General features: G+C 40.2%; 1 protein-coding gene across 7 annotated transcripts in view; it reads right to left on the reverse strand.

Moving 5' to 3' along the window:
* Nucleotides 1-9,826, reverse strand: part of BLTP1 (bridge-like lipid transfer protein family member 1) — a 158,667-nt gene extending 148,841 nt beyond the window's left edge. For all 7 annotated transcript variants that reach the window (XM_019741408.2, XM_019741409.2, XM_019741413.2 and 4 more), the window contains exons 1-2: nt 9,689-9,826; nt 8,128-8,212 (exon numbers count right to left, since the gene is read on the reverse strand). The gene's annotated coding sequence lies outside the window, so the exon portion shown is untranslated. The remainder of the gene's footprint in view (nt 1-8,127; nt 8,213-9,688) is intronic.
* Nucleotides 9,827-15,993: the final 6,167 nt, after the last annotated feature.

The raw sequence follows: 15,993 nt of genomic DNA on the forward strand, positions 1-15,993 counted from the left end.
CCGGGTGCGGGAGCTGAGTCCCTGCATTACAATGTGTATGCATATATTCATTCACAGGTCCTGCGAGCAGAATACCCCAATAAACATGAGCAGGGAACCTGGCTTCTAAAAACCATTTTCTACTAAGAGGAAAAGGGCTCCTTGAAGAAATGGCTGATTCCACAACTGGGGCAAGGAAAGTCGAGGTTGAGCCCCGTTTCCAGTAAGGAAAGCGGTGCTCAAAGAATGATGGGAACATGTCAAAAGGACACAGAAACCAGCATGAAGAGGCTCCCACTGGCAAAATCTGGGACAAGTTAAGCATCAAAATAAAAAATAATAATGGATTACAACCCATTTAATAAAAAAGGAATCTTTGAGTCCATATGAATAGAAATAATTAAATTTTGACAAGCAATAGGATATTCATATCGTCTCAAATAACTCCCCCCCAAAATTATTCATAATCAAGGGGGGAAGGGGAAGTGTGGGAAAGCCAGCACTTAACATGAAGTGATCGTGAACCACATCAGGATTAGGATCTAAGTCAGAACGGTGCTCTCCTCAGAGAAGAACGCAGCCTCACTTCTAAGGTATACCTGACAAAGACGCATAACCTCCATCTCACCTGTCACCCCTCTCTCCTGACCCATTAAGACCAAAAGGGATTGTTTTATTCATGTTTGTATCCACAATGCCAGAGACAGCGCCTGGAACACAGCCACTGTTTTCAAATATCATTTTCAGTAGTATTTTTATCTATTACATAAGAAAACAACACTAATCTACATGTTTGAAGACATGCTCTCAGTATTTTCATGATTCATTTATAGTCTCTTCATTCTTTCTGAAATCCATGGTATTCATTTCAAAACTGCTGTCCACATTAGAAAAATATGTGGTAATTATTATTTTAGTGACATACAAAGAAAAGCATGAAAAAGTGAAAGTTTAATCAAACAGAATAAACCAGAAATTTATCACAGTTCCTAATTTAACACCACCACTGCTACCACCATTTCAAGAACTATCTTTCCAAGAAAGATTACTTTCCAAGATGAATTACCTATAAAATCTTTTCAAATACTACATTCAAATGATTTCATTTCTCTCCCACTCCATAAAAGAAATAAAGTCATCTAACATCTAATACTTGCATCGGGAGACTTTTAGAGATAGCCTTTCAAACCTTTATTTTAATCCTCCAAAAATGGAGATCATCCTACAAATCAATACAAAAAATACAAATAACTTGATAGAAAAATGAATGAAATATATAAATAGGCAATTCAGACAAAGACAGTAGCACTAGCAATTAGGGACAATCACCACTTACCACTCACTACTCATCTAAGTGACAATTAGAAAGACTGCAAACTATTAGGTTGGTGTAAAAGTAATTGCGATTTTCGAAATTATTTTTAACCCTTTAAACTACAATTACTTTTGCACCAACCTAATATATTGGCAAAAGTATGGGAACAATGCATGACTCATACACTGCTGAAGGGCGTAAATCTCTTTGAGAAGAACGATTTATCAGATACTGTAAAAATGTATATGCTTTGACTTGGATATCAGGTCTAGACTCTATTTCTCAGAAATACTCAAGCATAAAGGTATTTTTTTTTAAGGAAAGTCACTGTATCATTATGTATCATACTGAAAAACTGGAAAAAATGTCAAGTATTGGAAAAAAGTTGAATTATAGTATACTCTTACTATGAAATGATATGCAGCCTTCCTAAAAGAAGGAGAGCTCGATAAGGGCTGACTCAGAAATGTCCAGGTTATATGTGATGTTAGCGGGATAAAGCAGGTTGAGAAACAAGATGTGTAGTATTCTCACGTTAAAACAGACTCTCCATTATTGCGTATACACACCACCTATGCCTATATGAGCACATACGTGGTGTGTGTATATGTATACTTTTTTTAATCTGCAAAACATTAGCAAAGCCATGAGTGGGTACCTCCAGAGACCGCAGTGGGAGGAGATATGAGGGAAAGAAGAAGAAATTGCAGGACTTTCACTTACACTACTCTTGATACTTAGGTATTATTTAAATGTTTTATAATTGGCATATAATACTTCCATAATTTAAAAAGAAAAAAGGGAGAGTGGTGGCTGGCAGACAGGACATGACAGGTGGGAAACGGGCTGGCTTTTGACAAAGAGGAACACTTCCTTTATCCAAACAGGAAGAACAGAGGAAAGGATGGACCCAGATTCAAGGAGATTCGGGAATGGAAAGATGAGAGAATCTGGCTTACTGTATGTTTGTAAATTATAAGTTAAGTTTATATCTACTAAAACCTCTTCTGTTTCATTCTCTTTTTTTGTTGGTTCCAATTACAGTTCCTTTACTCCTCTTTATTTTTTTTTTACGTTTTAATTTGTGTTTATAACAGCTGGCAGAAGGACGGCCCTACCTGAGGGTGGTAGCTGAAAGGAAATATGGATGAGAAGGGTAATGGAAGGAAGTAGATGGTCTGCACACCTGCCCACTGGTCCCCAAGAAAACCTCACTGCATTGCTCAGCCCCTCCCAGGCCAACACTGCTCCTTCAAAAGGAATATCACCCCATAATGTGACACAGCATTTCAGAAATAAGGTTTTCCTATAACAGGTTTAAACTTGACTATGTCTATATACTATTACCTATGACTGGAGAAGACCTACCTGTGACGAGCCACAGCTTCCCCTGCCACAGTCATGGGAAAGTAGCTACTTGAGCTTGATTATTTGAGCACATAGTAAGACAGTGCATGACAACATAGAGGTAGTTTTGTTTGTTTATTCATCCAATATATATTTATAGAGATTAAACATCCGACTGCACAGGTAAGGAATTCTGAGTATTAGGTGTAAGACTTGGAATATTTACAACAATCTTTGTAGGATGCCTGACAATGCAGAAAACGCTACACAAAGGCCGTTTGAATGACGGCCTGTATCTCAGCAGTTATCACATCACAATGTGATTATCCGTCTACAAGTCTGTCTCTTTAAGAATGGTCTGTCCTCTACATCTGCGTGTGCAATAGCCAACAAAGTTCCCGGTATACAGTAGGCTCTCGATAAACACTGGTTTCATAAATGAATGAAATAAATGCATCATAAAAAGTACATAACAATGAGCTATTGTCAAAGATAAGCAAGTATTTCTAATGCATTTAGGGCCAAAGAGACTCCTAAGTGATTTTTTTCACCCTGGAGAAAATTTGTTTTCATTTGCTTGTGTTTAAGAAGTAAAGAGGATATTCAACAATTTAATAACCCAATTTCAAATATAACAAAAATGAGAGAAAAAGAATTATTCTCAAACTCCTCATGCAACAGTGAAGTCACAATTCTTGTATGAATGGTGTTCACATATCTTTAGAACATTATATTAAACTTCTCTGCATTTAACCAGTTTCTTTTCATAAGGAAGATTACATGGGTTTTAAAAGTTGGAAAATAAATCAACTTTCAAGATCTCCTTCAAACTCCATCAACATTCATAGTCTCTTCATCATCAGGTAAGATTAAACACTATTAGGACACAGCGGCATTCTGTGTGCCAGAATTCTGTGAAGTAAGCACTTTGTACAGTTTCTACACTGCACACCCAGAGGCCAAAGTTTACTGATGCACAAACTATTACAGAATATACACAGCTGAGTACGTGAAAAGTTTGCGGCTACTGTTTGGTTTCTTTTATAGAGTTCCCAATTTCAAAGTCAAATTTATGTCCTCCTTAACAATGAAGAAGCCGGGTGATGGACCCAAATGGCTCAGTAAATACCAACGCCAAGGGACTGCCTGAATAGACTGTTTATCTTTCCTACGGCATAACGACATCCCAAAACAAAAGTGAAACACAAATTAGATCACAACAACCTTTTTATCCAACCTGATGTTTGAAGAGTATGTAATTCATTTGAACAGTGTCTGCAATGGCTCTAGTCTGAGCACCGAGCAAAGGTAGACGGCCGAGAACAAACGAGTTGGTGACTGACGCGCCTGCCAACTCGACAATGCTACACAAGGAAAATGCAGAGTAGAGAAGCACGTACCTACTGCAACCAACACCTCACATAAAGGAAATACATGAGCTTTTACATTTGACATGGTACTGGAATGTATATAATGGTTGGCATTACCCATTGAGTGTACAGTGATTTGAAAAATCTCTGCCTAAAAGAATTTACCCATTAGGATACAAGGCCTAAAATTCTATCATCCATTCCTTTAAATAGAGTACTAAACAATATTCTCTCTTAAAATGCAAAGACAGCTTTGGAGTATGTCAATAATAGCTACCACTAATTATTACCATGTGCTATTAGTGTAAATTAATTCATTAGATGACTTTTTTCATTAACAAGCAAGGTCCAGAAATACCATAAAAGTCCCAAGATTACTGATGATGGGAAAAACCTTAAAAAGGAGAGGGTAGGCATCAAAAGCAAACTTAGTTTCCTTAACAATTTTGGTCAGGGTAGGCAGGTTTGTGTCCATAAAGAAAAATTATGTAATGTTCTATTCTGTCCATTTAAACAACCAAAATAGACAATTATCCTCTAAGGTCAGAAAAATTAGGTATAATCCTCTCTATCTACAAAGAGTCACTTCAGGTCCTTTTCAGTCCCAGAATTCTATATGCAACAAAAATAATTTCATTATTAATTAATTCTAAAGCCCAACAGAATTAAGTGGTAAAATAACACTCGATCAGAAATAACAGAAATCATCTGGTCTCCTGAAAACACAGCAGGTGTTAAAGCCGGATTTCAAATGGAAAGCTCATTTTACCCCCGTCCCTTCCTTGGTTGTGAGACAGCTCCAGCAAGTTACTCAGTCTCTTTGAGCCTGTTGCCAAGTTGTACACGGCCATCTCTTACCTGAAGACACACTACAGGCGTTAAAACAAAAAGTGAACATGAAAGTCATAGAGCTCAGAGCCCAACAAGAAACATATTCTAACAGTGGAAGCTAAGTTATTAGTACTAAGGTTCTTTTAAAAACTCAATTCCACAAAAAAAGGTGAAAGCTGAAAAACCATAAAATGCATGGCAGTAAACAGTGACTAAAGGGTATCTCATTCGTGACAGTACGTAAAAGAAAAAATATATTAACTCAATAACATTAAGTTTATAATGAAAAGAAAGTAGTTGGCATAACTTACAAAGTTCACATGAATAACACAGTTCTACAAAATCTAGCGAGCAAGCTTCTCAGAAGCAGACCAAACACCAACGTACACTAGTCACCAGGCAACCACTGCTGAAGAGCATCAGACACGGATTGATGGATTCAGTCACTGTCAGCAAACCAAACAAACGTCAAGTGCTTTTTAGTATCGTAATCTATGCCACAAAAATGCTTCTTCATGTTATACAGGGAAGAATTTTTAGTATCTAAGAAGTCAGATCATCCAATAAAAATGGTGCCCTTTAGCAAACCTCCTCACTTCTACAGCCAGAAATTTAGGCTACTTCACCTAAATACTTATTTGAAAGAAAAAAAAAAGTCTTAAAAAGATACAGAAAACTACCTACTAATAGGGTAAAAAGAACTGACTTCAACCTCCGCAAATCTAGAAGAAAGCATGATATTTAAATATTGGCTGCCCTTAATAACCCACCAGAACTAATGCCTACTGCCAGCACACGCCTTAATATGAGCAGCCACACAGCAAGCAACAGAAAGTGCCACCGGGACAGGCTGTAATCCTCCCACCCCTACATCCCATGCATTGATGCGCTGTGGGGTTCTGTTTTTGCTTTCTGCACTGGCTCGTGAACACACTCTGCAAGTCTGTTTGAATTCTTTTAATCAAGAATTCAATATATCACTTCCGTTTTGATTAGCTGCATACCAGAAAGCATAACAGTAAAAAGCAACAGCAAAGTAAGATTCTAAAGAAGGTTTCTTGTAATAAAACTGTTCCCATTTTTGTATCTGGCCCTTAAGCTCCTCTCTTACCTTCTACCTTAAGTCACTTCAGGCAGAAAACCGTCCCTCACAGATATTCAAATTACCCACCAACAAAATAGGGTCTTTGGACATGAGGGAGCAAGAGGAAGAAACTGGCCACATGTCTGTACCAAACCCTCACTACATCAATTTCAAAGACAATTATTTTTTATGAGCATGATCCTATGCAGACAGCCAAACAAATTCATTTAACAGCCAATTCCTGTGAGCTGAGGATATTGCTACAATTGAAACTAAATTTTTATGTACGTATAACCAGAAAATAATTTGTTATTCAGGGAGTCTCATGGGGATATAACCTATACAATACTACTGGTGACATCTGACACAGTAGTTTAAATGGTTATGGAGCCAGGTAGAAACATACTTTATATATGCATAGAAAGTGACAAAGCACAATAAGGTCAGTAATTTAAAGTTCAGACTCTCTATATTTTGGTCAATGTTATCTTACTCTGAAATGTTCATTCCATGGTATTAGCTCACAATTAAAATAAAATATAACTACCGTAACAATGGCTAACATTTATTCACTGCTTGCTATGTGCCAGGCACTGTTCTCAATACTTTACGTGTATTTACTCATCCAATCATCACAAATAACTATCCATTTACAATTTTCCCTTTTACCGGTGAGGAAACTGTGGCAGAAGCTAAGCACAAACACAGCTAAGATATGACCCACCTGGGATCTCAACCTAAACTGTCTCTCTTTAGAGTCTGTGTTATATTGCCTCTCATCCTTTATGTCCGAGAGTCAGTAATTACCTTAGTCCTGTTTCTTTTCTGTGAAAAATGAGTTCCTTCCTCCCAGCTCTAAATTCTAGTGTAGAAGCTAACATGAATGTTACCAAAATTCATATTTGGTATAAGAAATTTACATTTTTCCACTATGGTATTTTACCTCCTAAAAGGATTCTGCACTAAATCAAAAGTCAGCAGTCACTTTTTCTTTTGATAACCACAGCAGTAACACATCCAGTTATGGAGTCTGATTAGCAGCAAAGAAGACCACATTGCAAAATGACCCAAATCTGACTGAACCATGCCCCCAGAGTTCTGCACCTTCCTCTCACCCGGTCATAAAGGCCGTATCTACATGTTTCTAAAGAGCTTATTTGCCCCTATAGAAAGTGTGCGGTAGTCTTAAAATATGTTCAAAAATTATTTGATCTTCCTCCCTTCAAGAGGTGGAGCTTAATCAATTCCCCTCCCAGTTGTGGGCAGCCCTAAATGGTATAGTTCAAAAGGAATGTGGCAGAAGCAGTGATGTGTGACTAGGTCACACATGGCATCCCAGCTTCCTCCTTGCTCTCTTGGATCATCTGTTCCAGGAGAAGCCAGCTGCCTCGTTAGGACACTTACAAAACCCCACAGAGGTCCAGCCAATAGCCATGTGAGTGAGCCACCATGGAAGAAAGTCTTCCAGCCCCAATTGAGTCCCCAGATGATTGACATCCCAGCCAGGATCTTGGCTGCAACGTCTTGAGAGACCCTAAGTCAGAAGCAACCAGCTTAGTCACTCCCAAATTCCCAACCCACAGAAACTCTGAGATAATGTTTTAAGCCACTAAGTTTCAGAATAATTTGTTATTCAGCGAGAGATGAAAAAGGTAATTTTGCAAGATAGCTGCAAAGTATCTCTACCTTGATGGTTCACACCTGCCATCTTAAGCTAAACTACCCTCAGTCTCCTCGCCTTCTCCTTACCAAAAATCCAGGAGTCAGCAGGCCCACACCAGGAAGGCTACTAACCCCATGAGTGAGCCATTTCCTTTTTCTACCGTAAGCGGGTGTCTCTTGCATGGACTTTGCGAAGCAACCTCTACCCTGCCTCCTACCAATTTATCTGGATCCGTAATCACCACCACCTCTTTGCCTCCTGTCTCAGTAGAGGTGTAGCTAATGTACCCTTGACCTGCATCCTTATATTCCATCCCTTCCAGCTTGGTCAGTGACCGTGCTTTACCGATTATTCTCCCTCATTCTTCTGTCTTCATAGAAGAGAGAATGGCAGGTCACATTATACACCACCTCCACCTCAACCCATTCCTTGACCATGTAAGTAGATTAAGACACAAATGAAGAAGAAAATCATAAGATTTCCTTACCTGAGCTTTAAATGGAAATTAGATTTTTTCTAACTTAGCCAAAATATTTACCCAAATTGCTTTTTCCAGAGTCTTCAATCTTTTTTCTTCTCCTTATCTTCAGAAGGCCCATCTGCAGTGTTTCATCTTAACAAACCTGAAAAAACAGCATTTCAAACAATTATACAAGATATTCTGGCTTTCTCAGCAGTTTCACCATTTCAGATTAAATGATTTGATTACACCTGCATGCTTGCACACACAAAGCCTTTAATGTTAGTCCACTTTAAAGTTTCCAAACAAGAAATACTCCTAAATCTAGAATAAGACCATAATTTTCAAACTATGGCCTTCCAAATGTTTCAAAACCACTTTCTTGGGAAAAAGCAATGTTTTTCAAAACCAGTGTTTTGGGAAAAGCATGGTTCTAGAGGTCAAATCCTGCCTTTAGAACATATTCGGTGTGGGCTTAAAAAAGCTGTTCTCTCAAAATGCTGGGTCTCTGCTGGCAAGAACAGTGCCTCAGTCCTCCTACCCCCAGCCCCTGGCACATTTTCACCAAATGAAAATGACCTTGCAAACTCTTAAGATGCTTGGGAGATGGCAAAGCGCAGTGACTGAGGGGCTGTCAAGTGAACCCAGATCACCCGGTTTACGTCACAGGTCCGACTTTGGACAAGTGGTTTTCAGGGCTGTGCCGTGAGCTTCAGTTCTCTCATCTATAACATGAGAATAGACCTTACATGATAGGATTGCTATGACGATTAAATGAGATAATGTATGCACATGATGTACCACCCGATAATTACAACTATTCTGGTTAATTCATTTGTTTTTATCCTTCACATGTCTAGTTAACTTAGAACAAATCCGCTTCATCGCCATGCAGAGGTAAAGCAGCAACATGAAACCAGCTGAAACTTACACGCTTGGACAGTTTCAAAACCACGATTTCATTACAGAGGAAATTTACAAGAACGCATTCCCTTTAACAAACGTCCCTAACTTTCCACTGTCAATTCTAGGGCCACCGCGGTTGGGGGTGCGGTGGGAGACAACTAATACTCCGCAAACGAAAAACCAACTTCCTTTCACCTTCCTTTGACCAAGAGGTGATGTGTCCGCCGAAATATCCTTTTCCATAGTGTAGGCTCCGCACGCGTCAATTCAGAACACAAAACACACCTCGCCTGGGGAGGAAAGCGGGGTTCGAAAGCTCCAGGCCCTTGGCCAGCCGACCCTGTGCTCAGCACCGTGGGGTCTCCCTCGGCCCGGTGCCGCGCGCAAGGCTGAAGCCGCAGCTCGCGATGCCCGCGCCGGCCCGCGCCGCGCACGCAGCAGCAGGAGGGCGCCGCCCACCCGCCTCGTCGCTATCTGCAGGGGCCGCTGCTCCGAGTCCCCAACCATCGGACGGCGGTCACGGCCCTTCCGGGCCTGCCCATGGACCTCGGTCTGCAGGTCTCAGTGCTGCAGGTAAGGAGAGCAAAGGACCAAGGGACGAGTCGACGCCGCCGCGGCAGCAGGCAGCGGCGACGAAGCCAAACCTCCCCGACTCCGACCCGGCTGAGGTCCGGAGACGCTGGCAAAGGCGCTGCCCACCCCAGCGTAGCCTAACCCGGTCTCGTCCCCTCACCTGGTGATCGCCGGGGCGGACTGGAACCCTCTGGCCTCTCACGGGAGGACGCCAAGGGCCTTGGGCAGCGACAGCAGCGCCGATCGGACGCGTCCTGCGGAGCTGTGCCGGCGCCCACACCCTCTAGCACCGCCAGCCGGGCCCGCCGCCGGAGGTCCAGCCCCGCTGCCCAAGGTCCGGGCCCGGCTCCGGCCACTGACATAGAGGGGGGCGGAGGAGAACGGGAGGGGTCCGAGATAGTGGCCGGGCAGCACTGCGGCTGCGTCAACTGGCAGCGTCGTACGTCACGACGCCGGCGTTCGAGGCACGTCACCCCAGCCCCGCCCCGGACTCGGCGGCGCCCCGCCCCTTCGCCCTCTCCCTGAGTGGTGTTATAGGAAAAGGGGGGGACATTTCAGGCTCCTCAAATCGAAACCTAAACTGAAACTCAATTGCCCTGGAACTAAGGCAAAGAGCGAAGAGTGGGGAGGGGAGACGGGAAGGGGGTGGTGAAATTCACTGTGGCGCTCACCTAACCACTGAGCGGACTGTTGGACTCCAAGTTTCTGACTTCTTTCCATCCCGGTGACCAAGAGCCCCCTGGCAACTACAGATAATGCAGCAGACAGTATCATCAAGATGAACTGTTTATTTTAAAAGCCTTTCTATTCTAACGGTGTTTGAGGATGTGAAGATCATGGAAAGCTCTTTCCATTGGACTCATTAATTTTCCTGGCCAGGCTGCCGCTCCACCTGTCTCCCACCTACTTCCCTTCTCTCCAGCTTGCCAAGGAAATCAGGGTACAGAAGTCACTGTCTCCATCCAGAGGCCTCAGTAAGAATTGCTCTAACGATGAAAGCCCTCCAATGATATGTTTTGTTTTCTTTAACTTTTTACTGTGAAATAATTACGGATTCAGAGGAAATCGCAAAAAAAAAAAAAAAAAAAGTACGGAACGGTCTTGTGTACTCTTCACTCAATTTCCCCCATGGTTATATCTTACATAATTATTATACAACATGAAAACCAGGAACTTGACATTGGTATAATGTGTGTATAAAGCTTTATGTCATGTTATGACATGTAAATTCATGTAACACTGCAAACAAGATACAGAATTATTCTACCACCACAGTATTAGAAAGGGTTTAGGGGAACGGATACCCTCTTACCTTCTTGGGGAGCTTGTGAATTGATTTAGCCGCAACAGAAAGAAGTACAGCAATATCTTCTTAAAACTTTTAAGTGCACTACCTTTTGACCCAGTATTTCCACTTCTAGAATGAATCATACAGATGTCTTCACACATGACCAAAATGTACCAACTATGCATTGCTACATTGTTCATAGAAGTAAAACACTATTAACAACCTACAAAAATTCAATCCTAAAAATCTAGTTTAAAAATTATGGAACATCTGTAGAGCAGTGGAAAATGTGATAGCTATAAATGCCCTGATATGAGATGATCTTCAATGTATATTATAAAAAAAGTGAAGGGCAAAAAAAATGTGTCTGTATAAAAATATTAATAGGCCAAAACCAACAAATTGACCTGAAAAACATACTGGTCAAAAGACCAAATTGGACAAAAGTTAAAATTTCCAGTCAACGGCACATAGAGTAAAATAATGTGAGTGTGTGTGTGTGTGTGTACACACTTTTAGGCATAGGTTATACATGGGAAAATGCTGGAGGAACTGATACAGTTTCATAGGAAAGTAGAACTGGGTGTCCTGACCCAGGATGAGTTTGGAGAAAGTTTCAATGTATATCAGTTTTTATAACATCTGAGTTTTGTAATATGTGCATGTGTTACCTATTCTAAAGTAAAATAAAATATTTCAATGAGATATAACTCTTTTTCTTTGGCTCTCCCATCAATTTATGCTTTCTCCCTCCAAACCCAAGATGAGTTTATACTTGTATTAGTTTGCTAAGGCTGCCATAACAAAATCACAGAGTTGGTGGTTTAACAACAAATTTATTTTCTGACTGTTCTGCAGATGTCTGCAGGTTCATTTTTTCCTGAGAGTCGCTCCTTGCCTTGCAGATGGTCGCCTTCTCATGTGTCCTCACATGGTCCTTTCTCTGTGCAAGCATGATCTTGGTGTCCTTCCATGAATCCCAACCTCTTCTTCTTACCAAGACATCAGTCAGATAGGATTAGAGCTCATCCTAACACCCTCATTTTAACTTAATTACCTCTTTAAAAGCCCTGTCTCCAAATACAGTCACGTTCTGAGTACGGCGGTTAAGTCTTCAACAGATGAATTTTGAGGGGACACAGTTCAGCTCATAATACTTGACGTAACACTTTTCCTAGAAGTAGTCTCACTTGCACTCTTCTACAATTCTTTAAATATGCACTCCACATACTTTATTTTAGAACTCTTTATCTTATTTTATTTGTAATCTTGCCATTTAGCTTATCAATCTTTTTTTAAAAGTATGAAGTTTAAAATTTTTTTGTGAGTTACCATCTCACCTTGTGTGTGTTCCAGAAAAGGCTGGAGGGTGGGGATTTTACCCTCATCCCTTAGTAAGGGTCACGCCTGCTTTGCAAGCATCTCAGCCTAAGCGACAGCATCTTAATTCTCTAAGAAACTCTTTCTATTTCCTTTATTGCTACAGTATTTCTGCAATTCATTAATCTTGTACCTCAGTACCTCAGTTCCTCCGGTCACAATGTGAAAAATTATTTTGAAGTCTTCTTTAATTTGATTTTTCATGCCTCTGTTTTTCTTCTTCACTTCAGTCAAAAAATATTTAACATCTCGTGTGCCAGACACTGGACTAGGCTCTAGCTATGCAGAAATGACCAATGGTCCCTGCCCGTGAGGAGCTTATAGTCAGTGGTCAATCTAGAGAATAAACCAAAAGTTAAATTCTAATCTATCACTGCAGTCTAATGATTCCTGTTTATAATAGTTTTCTTCCCCCAACTCCCATTAGGTTCAAGTTCTTTTGACCGTGTGTGATAGATCTCTAGCCTAAGTTGGCTAAGTGATGGTGGCGTGCTGGCCCTCATAAGCTCTAAACTCCAGAAGCAGATTGGCACCAGGCCAAGCCCGAGGCTCCCAGCTGTCTTTATCTCAGAACCTGGCTGGGTTATGTCTCCCAGCAAAGCCACTCACCGTGTTGGCTTCAATCTCGTGTTTCTCCTGGTAGCAAAACAGCGGCAGAGCTTCAGGTCCTACACCCTCCCTATTTGTTGATCAAGCAAGAGTCTTTTCTCCAGAAATCTCAGTCAAAGTCTCCTTGAGTCTCACAGACTCTTCTTGGGTTTTCACACTTATCCCTTACGGCAATGGGGACTGCAGTCGTGCTGACTCGTGTAGGCTATGGTCTCCACACCCAGAATCAGAGCTGCTACCAACCTCACACCACCATTACTTCATCAATAAAGACACACCACAATGTTTCCCAATTTTTCTGTTTCTAAATTCCTCTCTGCTCTAGTAGATTGTGAATTATCTGAGGAAGGAAGTGTCTTACAGGGCTTTCTACTCAGGCCTAGCATTGTGACTGGCATAAGGTAAATATTCAATAAATGATTATTAAATAAGTGAAGGAAGAAACAATTCATTTCAGATAACAGGAAATCTATATAAAAACAAAAATGTGAAAGAGTTTAAAAATCAACATGTCACACCCTTCATTTGAATGTGAAATACTGCACACTTGAATTTCGATTTACTTTAGAGCAATAATTTAAAAATAAAATTACCAGTGTCTGATGCTTTTGGTTATTGACTATACTTCTCAACTTGAAATATGATGCAATAATCTAACACCTATTATGTTTAAGGGACCTTACGTTTTCTACTCTCACTACATATTCAATTTGCTGAGTGACATCATTATATTATGAGCATCATAATTGCAATAGTTAATACATATTAAGCACTCAGCATGTGTCAATATATTTTTCTAAATCACTTTCTACATATTAATTCATTTGTGCCTCACAAGAAGATATGGCAACCTAAAATCAAGATAGCATAGAGATGAAAGCCAATGTCTTTCAAACAAACATGTAACTAGAATCCAGTGTTTTTAATATATAATAATTTGTCAGATTTAGAGTAAACCTTTCTGACCTAAAAAGATACAATATAGAAAGCAGTGCAAAACTGACACCTAAATGTGCTATTTACTGTTGAAAACTGGTTTAGTCAAGACGTTTTCAAATGAAGCCTTAAGCAGAAAGTGTTAACAGTAATACATTCAAGCTCACTATGAAATCCAAAGTGCAGAAGATGCACCAAGATTTATTAAAATAAAGATGGAAAAAAAAATATCCATCAGTATCCATCGTTGCAGAGACACTGGAGTCTACTTGTAGCAATAAGACTCCAAGCCAGTAAGACACACTGTTTTCAATGCAAATTAGCATAATTACCACATTTATGTTCCTCAAAATGTTTTTTCTTCCCTATCAGTGTTCCCTATTTCATTGTTGTCTGAAAAAGCAACTTTCTCATGCAGTTTCTGAAAGTAGCTGTGTCCAATTAAAAAGAACTAAAAATTATCCGCCTGAAAAAAATTATCTTATGGAAGTATGGTACATAGTAGTACTGTCTTCATTCTAAGGAACTTCTGTACATACTGAGGTCTGATCAATACGGTGAATGGTTAAATTTTAAAAATGTATTACAGTAAAAGACACATTGCCATTAATCCCCTTCAAAATACTCCCTCTCACTTCGAACACACTTATCCCATCATTCTTGCCACTTTCTGAAGCAGTTCTGGAAGTCCTCTTTTGTGAGTGTCTTTAGTTGCGCTGTCGTGGCTGCCTCGATGTCCTGAATCGTTCTGACTTTGGGGAAGAGCCAGAAGTCACACGGTGCCAGATCCTGTGAATAAGGTGGATGAGGACACATCGTAATGTTTTTTATTTGACAGAAATTGCCGTATCAGAAGTGATGTGTGACATGGAGCATTGTCATGATGGAGGATGATTGACGGCACTTTAAAACACACCTTCTCTCAACCGTAGGTCACACCCGACTGACTGCACCAAACAAGTTGACACTTGTCACACCCTGTTACTAAGGTTCAACACGTCGCTTCCCATATTGAAGATCCCTGCCTTTTTCTTGGATGGCACTCAGCAGCAGCATTCACAGTATTGCTTGATCACACTGCACCGTATGTAATCAAATAGACCAACAAAGGATAATGCTATCAACTTGAGAAAAGAGTTTCCAAAGTATGAATTACTGTATTTCCTGAATGTCTTCTTGTAGACAAGGAAACTGAAGTTATACATTTTCTTCCCACCATTTGTCATATGACGACAATAACATGTGGTCATTAGAAGTATTGAATTCTACGATTAAGTTTTGGGGTGTTTTCAAATGTCATGTAACATTGTGTGAGTGTAAGGTGTACAATGTGTGGATCTGATACATTTACATACTGCAACACAATGACACCGTAACTTCAGCTACCGCCTCCACCACGTCACATAATCATGCTTTTTGGTGGGGAGAACATTTCAGATCTAGTCTCTCAGCAACTTTGAAGTATGTAGTACAGTATTGCTCACCATAATCACTACAATGCTCATGAGATCTCTAAGACTTATTTATATACTATTTGCCTACAATTAATTGTTGTAACATGTTCCTCAACTAATAATACACAAATCAACCATGGTATTTTGAATTGGACCCCTGCCTACATACACTCACTCATTGAATCAATATTTATTAAGCAATTACAGTGTTTTTGCTTAACAATTATAGCACTCTCATGGCTGCTGCTTCTACCACGGTCAATAAATTGTTTGCCTTCACGGAACTTATGTCCTAGGAGTAAAGACAGACATCATCCAAGTAAATAAATCAGATATTTTTAGATAGCAAGCATGATGATATGAATACAAAGAGGGGACTCAAACATGGGAATATGGTAGAGAATGGCTGGGTTTAACTTCAAATGGGGTCACCAGAGAGAATAAGCTAACAAAAACAGGTCACTGTGATAACATAATGTGGTTCTGTAAGACGTTGTCAATGAGGAAATTTGGGTGAGAGGTACATATACAGCGCTCTGTGCACTGGTTTTACAACATACTGAGAATCAAATTATTTCAATATAAACGTTTAAAATGAATAAATAATTTACACCTTGTGCTGAAACCTATAAAGGGAAGAATGATGGGAAAGTGTGAGAAGTAGAGACTTCAGAGAAAGTGGTCAGGAAAGGCAGGTCTGAGGAAGTGACATGTGAGCAGAGAGCAGAAAGATGAGAATAAATCAGTTGCATGGAGGAGACGAGTAGCATTCCACGCAACATTCCTGCAGCATGTTTT

Source organism: Rhinolophus sinicus, linkage group LG07, assembly GCF_036562045.2.
Source record: "Rhinolophus sinicus isolate RSC01 linkage group LG07, ASM3656204v1, whole genome shotgun sequence".
Taxonomy (NCBI): domain Eukaryota; kingdom Metazoa; phylum Chordata; class Mammalia; order Chiroptera; family Rhinolophidae; genus Rhinolophus; species Rhinolophus sinicus.